The 7,377-nt window shown below is 37.0% G+C and overlaps 1 protein-coding gene across 1 annotated transcript in view; it reads left to right on the top strand.

The window, feature by feature from the left end:
• Nucleotides 1-7,377, top strand: part of CADPS2 (Ca++-dependent secretion activator 2) — a 120,827-nt gene that overhangs the window by 58,338 nt on the left and 55,112 nt on the right. The window lies entirely within an intron of this gene.

The raw sequence follows: 7,377 nt of genomic DNA, 5'->3' as shown, positions 1-7,377 counted from the left end.
CTGCTGATTTCTTTTTTCATGTTATCCTAGTAAAAGAAAATGCATCAGTTAGCATTTGCATTATTTTGTGTTTAAGATATTCGTGTTTCACCTGGATCCTATGTTGGACAAACTGCAACTACAGAAATGTGTTAAAATTGCTGTGCTGGTGGTAATTTAAGTTCAATTTAGAAGGCTGCTCAGAAGGGTGTAGAAATTGTTCCATCTTGATGCAGATCTCATAAGAGTTAGAATCCTGCAAGGTGGATCCTGCATCACTTTGAGTGTGGGATCACTAAAATCCAGATTAAAAATCTGAATTCTATACTCAGTTGTCTTTTCTACCATCTTGCGTTTTCAGTTTGGGAAGCACATCTCAATGTGAAGTTATGTGCACTTGAAACAATTATTTGTTTTCTGAAAGCTGTGGACGTATTTTATTGAAGTCTTACAAGAAGGGTTTGTGGTACCAGTTTTAACTACATTACTGTGACATTTGTGCTCCTTTGTGCTTTGGTTCCAACCTGAGAGAAGTGATAGACAGAAACAGGGGTTGTCTTCATGTGCAAAGAGGTTGCTGGTAGGCTACTGATTTTTTTTTTCTTAAAAGATTAAATGGATAATGCTGCTAAATGATTAAATAAAATGTCAGCCTTATGAAAGACATTTTATGAAAACTTTCATGTCAAAGCAATTATTAAAAAGATTGTAAAACCTTGACCAAAGGATATGAGACGAGTGCTGTATGAAATGTCACACCTGTATACCAATTTCAGTAATTCCCTAGTGGTAATAGATATAGTAAATGACAGTTTCTGGCAATTGAAAGCCATCTGGAAAATCATACACTTTTCTTCCCCCAGAACTATTGGAAATCAACCATGGAAATTAGTCACCTTTTAATCGGTAGCTATGTTAGCAAGTGGCAAGTGACCATTCTACCAAGAGCTGATTCCCAGGTGGAACATACCTCAGTGCTTATTCATTAATTAACAGCCTTTTCACCTTTCAAGTGCATTAAAGCCATTAGAAAGAGCTCCCCATGTTTATATAATCAATTTCTTCAAAGTCTTCTTCAAAGTCTTCTTAAATAAAATAAATAGTTCTGATTTTACCCTAAGTGAAACCTTTTCCTTAAAACCATCACCTTCATAAAGATAGATTTAGAAAAAAAAAATCTAAAAATAAAAAAACGGGTTGTGGTCTCATGAGGATAAAAAGGCTAGTGTTAATAATTAACAAGGAGAGTGAAGTGGAGTAAATTAGCCATAATAGAGCCCACAGTGACTGGCAAAGTCACCTCTCATTATCAAAAAACTCATTAGGAAATGAAGAGGTGGAAATCCCACTGGGTTATTCTCACTCTCCAGCTATATCAGAGATTACTTTTCAGATTTCTTTCAAATGAAGAACTGTTAGGTCACCATATTGCATATTAGGTTAATCTTCAGTGAAATTTGGAGGACTGACACCTGCGTGTTATTCTATCTCAAGAGCTTTAAATGAGCTGTAAATCTTCGATGGAGGAGTCAGTTTTCACATAAACCTGACATGAGCAAACTCCTAACAATAAAGAAACAATCTAACATTTACAGCATTAAAGAAAACTTACATGTAAGACTATTTTTGTAACTCTGTCACTAAAATATATTAGAAAGTCTGTGAGATAATGAAAATGCAGTCATTGCTATTCAAATAATATCAAATATGTTATTTTACCTAGTATACGAGACATTGTACAAGATTCAAGCCAAATACTTCAAAGTCAATATTCATTTAAGAATGAGAAAAATGCATTTTCCGATACAGCAAATAACTTTTCATGAAGTAAAAGAGGGGAGGAAGGGAGACTGAAGCTTCACATTTCTATTATTTGAAGGTTGGAACTAGGTGAACTTTAAGGTCCCTTCCAACCCAAACCATTCTATGATTCTATGATTATGAACACTCCATTCTGAGTCACTTCAAGCTTCTCCATTTTTTTCTGACTTTATTCCACAACAATTAATTGTCCATCAGTGAGTTCATTGGTGATTGCTTTCCCATTATGTCTAAGTGAAGAACTGCTTAAAAAAATCGATGGAAGAGTTTGATCTCCCTATCCTATAAATTATTTCAGCTTTTCTGACAAGAGCTAACAACTAACAGAGAGATTTGAAAAATGATATTTACTGTGGAGGTGGGTATTAGATTGCAGATAAATTTGTTGTGATTTTTCAAAATGTAAAGGTTTGGAAAAAAATATTGTAGCTGCTTTTATGGTATACGTTTTAGTGATCTCCAGAGTTTCTATTGCTCATACACAATTATGCCTGACTGTGTAAACTCTTCAGATTGTACAGCCATAACAGTACCCAGTATCTCCGTATGGCAGCAAAATTATTTTTCCGAGAATTGGGTGATCGAGGGAAGAAGAGGGAGGAAGGGAATGGTTGTCCCAGAATTGTGTCTTATTTTCTGTAACGACCATGTTACTTTTTGTCCACAGAGCCTATAAATTATGTTATGAAGGGACCTGCTCTAGAGGGCAATTCATTTTCTGTAGTTGTTTAATTATTAAGATTAATCAGGGTTTTAGTGCCTCAAGACAGACATGTATTAATTCCTCTTCATTTAAGACAGTGTCAGAGATATCCTTCAGTAGCATATGCCTAGTTATATGAATTGTCTACATATTTGGCTTATTTTAAAGATTTTTCAATTGTATATTCAATATTTTGCTTCTTTCCTTGCCAAGTTTCTTTCCAAGTGTCACTTACTGACACTGTACTGAGCTGTTGCTCGTTGTTATTGCATTACTACATTGGTGCGAATCAGTCAGAACTAGGAGTATTATGAAGTTAACTCATCACCTTTGTTTTCCTTTGAGTATTACTCAGTGAAGTGTCTGGGCACCTGCTCTAACTCAGCCATGGTACACCTGTAGAAAGTGTGATGAAGCAGATTTAGAAATAGCCTCTTGAAAGCCATTGCCATTATACGACTATTGATTTCAAACCAGAATTCTGATGTTTTTTCTGCTATCTCTGTTGCTGATAGTGGAGTGGCAAACACCACTAAAGACAGCATCACCTTCCTGCTTTGTTACTGCCTGTTATACCACTTCTGTACTAGAATTTCTGTAGATCACCGTAGCCTCTGTCTTGAACTACAGGGTGGAGATAGAAAACAATTTGGGTTTAAGGTGATTGGGCAAATTTTATACCCACACTGATACCTCTCATCACACCCTACATTTCTCATTAATTTTAGTGGGAATCTTTTCTTTGGTCAGGAGGCTTAGGATTTTTACTCAGTCCTGTTAGAAGCTGCATTGAAATCATAACCTGCCTTCAGATGAGAGCCACATGTTTTGGCTACTGATACTGAGAGCTAACTCAAACTGCATTATCACTTACCAGAATATCCAATAACCTTTTTGACTAAATGGGAGTTACAGGCACAAGAAAATTGTGCAACAAGCTGTTTGTGTCACTCTGTCCTATAAAATGGAAATAAATTTTCAGCTTGCTTCCAAATAGTACATCTCTAACTTTTCAGGTATGTCTCATAGGTAAAAATACACAACAACTTGTATATAAACTGAGACACTTGCATCTTTTACCACAATTTAAGTAACTGATTAATAAATGCTCTGTGGAGGCAGAATGTAATATAAACAGGAAATTAATGGAAATATAAACTTTTTTTTTTTACACATTACTGGGTTATTTTCAACTGCTGCAAATAGAATATGGAGCCCCAAGGAAATTTTCTTCTTGAAAATTACTGTTTTCATTTTGGATTTAAAAATATGCCAGAAAATCCAAGTGTTGCCTTCCCGAGAATCCTATGGAGAGCAGGATAATTATAGACTGTCTGCCAAAGTGCTAATTTTGGCAGTGGAAAAGAGACTTGTGTTAACCTGAGTGATTATTCCTTTCCTTTGATTCTGCAGAAGCTCTTGAGGACAGCATAACACACTGACACAAAGATAACTCCTAAGCTGTGCCTGTACAAATAAAAGCAAAACAAACCCCTCATCTTCTGTTATGGATAAAGACAGCAGATTTTCTTCCTCCTGTTAGAGGAGAAACCTCATTCCAGCGTTGCATTATTAGACTGTATTTTTCATTTCTGGTCTTTTCTCATCTTATTTTAATATACTTTAGCTATCTAATATTAGCATTCATCTTCAACATCAGTATTTCAATAATTTTTCATTTAGGGATCTGTTTCTGTCCCTGTTTTCCAGTAATATTGTGTATTCATTAGCTTGCCCTGGCATAAGCTTTCATTTTGTTGTTGTTTGTGTAAATATGAGATGGCTCATAGGAAGAGGGTGTGGGGTGTCTGTATTGACAAGACAATGGAGAATTAAGCTACATAGCTTTGAAGACAAGTGGTAGTTGAGGGATTTGAAGTGTGGCATTTCCTCAAGGATCTCTTATTTCCCATCTGCTTTGATGCACAGGTGGTACCTTTTGGCAAGATCAGTTCTAATCATAGGGTAGAGTGCCATGAGTCTGCTGATGATACTCAGCTATATCACTTAGCCCTGCGCTCTGAGTTCTTTTCTCTGCCCTGCAGTAATCCTTGATAGAGATCTCCAGATGGGTAAATCAGAGTTGCCATGTCCTCAGCCCTGCAAAAAGAGAATTGTTGCTCAGAGTTGTTGATGTCAGACAGCACTCTCATGTGTGTGCCCACGTACAGAGGGATCTCTGCGGAGGTGCAGTCATATTGAGTCTTGGCATCATTTGGAAAGTTTCACTTCCCTGCAAAGACTGGTGTCAGGATGTTAGGAAAATGATTCAGCCTTTTAAGTTGAACAGCTTTTATTGCCGGTGACTCTTTAAATTTCATTCTGACTTCAGAATAACAAGAGTCACCCTCCTGCCCATGAGGCTTTATTACTGTAATTCCCAGAGTAGGGCTTGTAGCAGAGCATTTCTGCAGTGTGTTCAGAAAGCAGTAAACTACAGGCTCATCCCTTCAGGTAACTGTGATTGCCTGATTAATGCCAGTCCTGCACTAATGCACTATAAAGTAGCAGTATTGACTTAATTGACATAGCTGTATTCTTGTTGTTGTTTTTAAGCTCAAAGTTGCCTTGAAAAAACAGCTTAATAGGTAGCTTGATACAAGCCACCTGTTGTTTCTCAAAGGTAATGTTCATCAGCTGTTTACTGTGAAGCCTTTGTGTTAGTATCAGAATCCTTCTCGGTTGTTGTTATTGCTAGTCACAGATGCTACAGTTTTAGGATATAGAAATATAGAAAAAATAACACTCTTTTGAGTGCCTGATATACAAATCATTATGCCAGAGCTAACTAGTTAACAAGTAGTTCTAGGAGCAGTGTAAATAGTGGGGCATGTTTGTAATGGACTCCCAGGTGCTCTCAAGGGTGGATTCTCAAGTGTTTAATAAGAGAAAAACCTATGCTGCTGCCTGTTTTCATGAAACTTCGTATACGTGTTATGTACAGCCACATTTTAAGAATGTGTGTAATATGGTTGAAATCAGCTAGCAGTTTCAAAATTCTTAGCAAGAGACAGCTGAACAAAACCAGAGAAAGGTAATTGCATTAGTATTGTCTTAGGTAAAAGTGATTGATACATAATTTCTCATTCCTCTACAAGGATGTTTTCAAGAAAATAGTTCTTGCTTTCAGATCATTGTATTCAAGAAAATAAAAGTTAATATTAGTGTCCAGACATTCAGCAATGAAGGCACTTCCTTGCAATACAGGTATCGATAGGGAACTGAAACTTGACAACACATCTTTCTCTCATTCTTCATCTCTCACAGGTTCAGTTTGTGGTGGACATCATTCAGGAATGGAAGGCAAAGGTGTTTCTGGAAGTCACAGAAAATTTTATATGTTATACATGGAGTTGTACCAGTAGTGGAACAAGAGGGATTGTAATTTTATGAGATGTCTTCCAGGGTTTTGAGCCGCATGGTCCAGCTTTTTCTTCTTAGGAAGAGGAGGAAGCCTCCTCAAAGTGCAGTTGTGGTCCCCATTCAAATCAAATGAGAAGCCTGGATGTAGGAATAGGAGGGAGGAGAAGCTCTCCTGTTAAAACATGTAAAACAACAGAATATGGGTGGGAGAAAAAGGAGGGCTACCAAAATCATAAAAATATCTCTCTGTGGCTCAGCTTGCCTGTGTGATTTCCAAGTACAGGTAGGAATATTCTTATAGGTCTTAATAATAGTGCTGGGTTAGTGGGTGAACACAAACACATTCAAAACATGAAACTGATACGCTCCCTTGGTGGGACAGAACATTACTGTTCTAAGAGTTAGGATTTGCTAAAAGAACATTTCAGGGAGTACGGGGACAAGCAGCGGTGGTGGCAAGCTAATTTTCAGATTTAAATCACGTTCAGTTTTCCTTTTGTATACAGTTTTTGATGCAGTACATCACATCTGTGAAGCAGGTAATTTTCTACTGCTTACAGCTACTCTGCTTTTCTTGAATAATATGCTTCATGCTTATAGTATGCTTGCCAGTCAACTCCATTTCTTTCAGAAAGCAAGAGAACACCTCTAGGTATGTTACATGTTGTCAGCTTTCCTAAGTGCTTTAGGCAACTAGTTTTCAGGACTTCCTTTACATAGTTATAAAACTACAATTGCTATGAAGTTGGAGATAATCACACCAGAGAATTAGCAAACTTCCAGAATGGAAGTGTAGAGTTAGCATCCTTGAAAATTTTGCGAGACAGTTGCAAAGGGGCTGCTGAGGCTGAGTTTCACATGAATACTGACTGGCTGGGAGGTACTTCTGTTGGTGTACAACTTGAAGAGGTTTGTGCACATGTCAGGATGGGAAAAGCCAGGATTCTGGTGGGGAGCTCTGGTCATCAACATTTTTATGTATGGATATGCATAGGAATAGCATGTTTTCTATTCAAGAGCCCATTGAATGTCCTGTGCAGCTCTAGACAGTGAATCAGGACTTTGCCAACCTCTGAGGACACAGAGCAGATGAGTAAATTGTTCTTATTCCCCCAAACACCCTTATGTCACATATTGTGATTTTCCATTACACGATCTGAAGGAAATGCTGTATACCTCTATATTTTTGCAATAGCCCAGTGAGACTGGATTGTTTTACTGTAACCTTTGTTCTTCTTAGCATGAGAATAAAAATAACTAAATGATATTCAAATTGTTTGTTTGGTATTATTAATTTTAAGAAGATGTAAAAGTGTTCCAGTTCAACAAAGAACTTCAATATGTGCTCATTTTCATTACAGGGACAGATTAAAATTTACCACAGTGTCCCCTTGGAGCACATCATTTATCTTTTATGAACTGTATTTATTTCCTACACAAGCTGATCTTGTTCTTAAAATGCTTCTGTGTACTAGAACGTTTTAAGAGATACTTTCTCCTATAGCAAAATG

The sequence above is a fragment of the Buceros rhinoceros genome, unplaced genomic scaffold (assembly GCF_000710305.1).
Source record: "Buceros rhinoceros silvestris isolate BGI_N320 unplaced genomic scaffold, ASM71030v1 scaffold3057, whole genome shotgun sequence".
Taxonomy (NCBI): Eukaryota; Metazoa; Chordata; class Aves; order Bucerotiformes; family Bucerotidae; genus Buceros; species Buceros rhinoceros.
The sequence above is the reverse complement of the archived record's forward strand: the minus strand, read 5'-3'. Positions and strand labels throughout refer to the sequence as shown.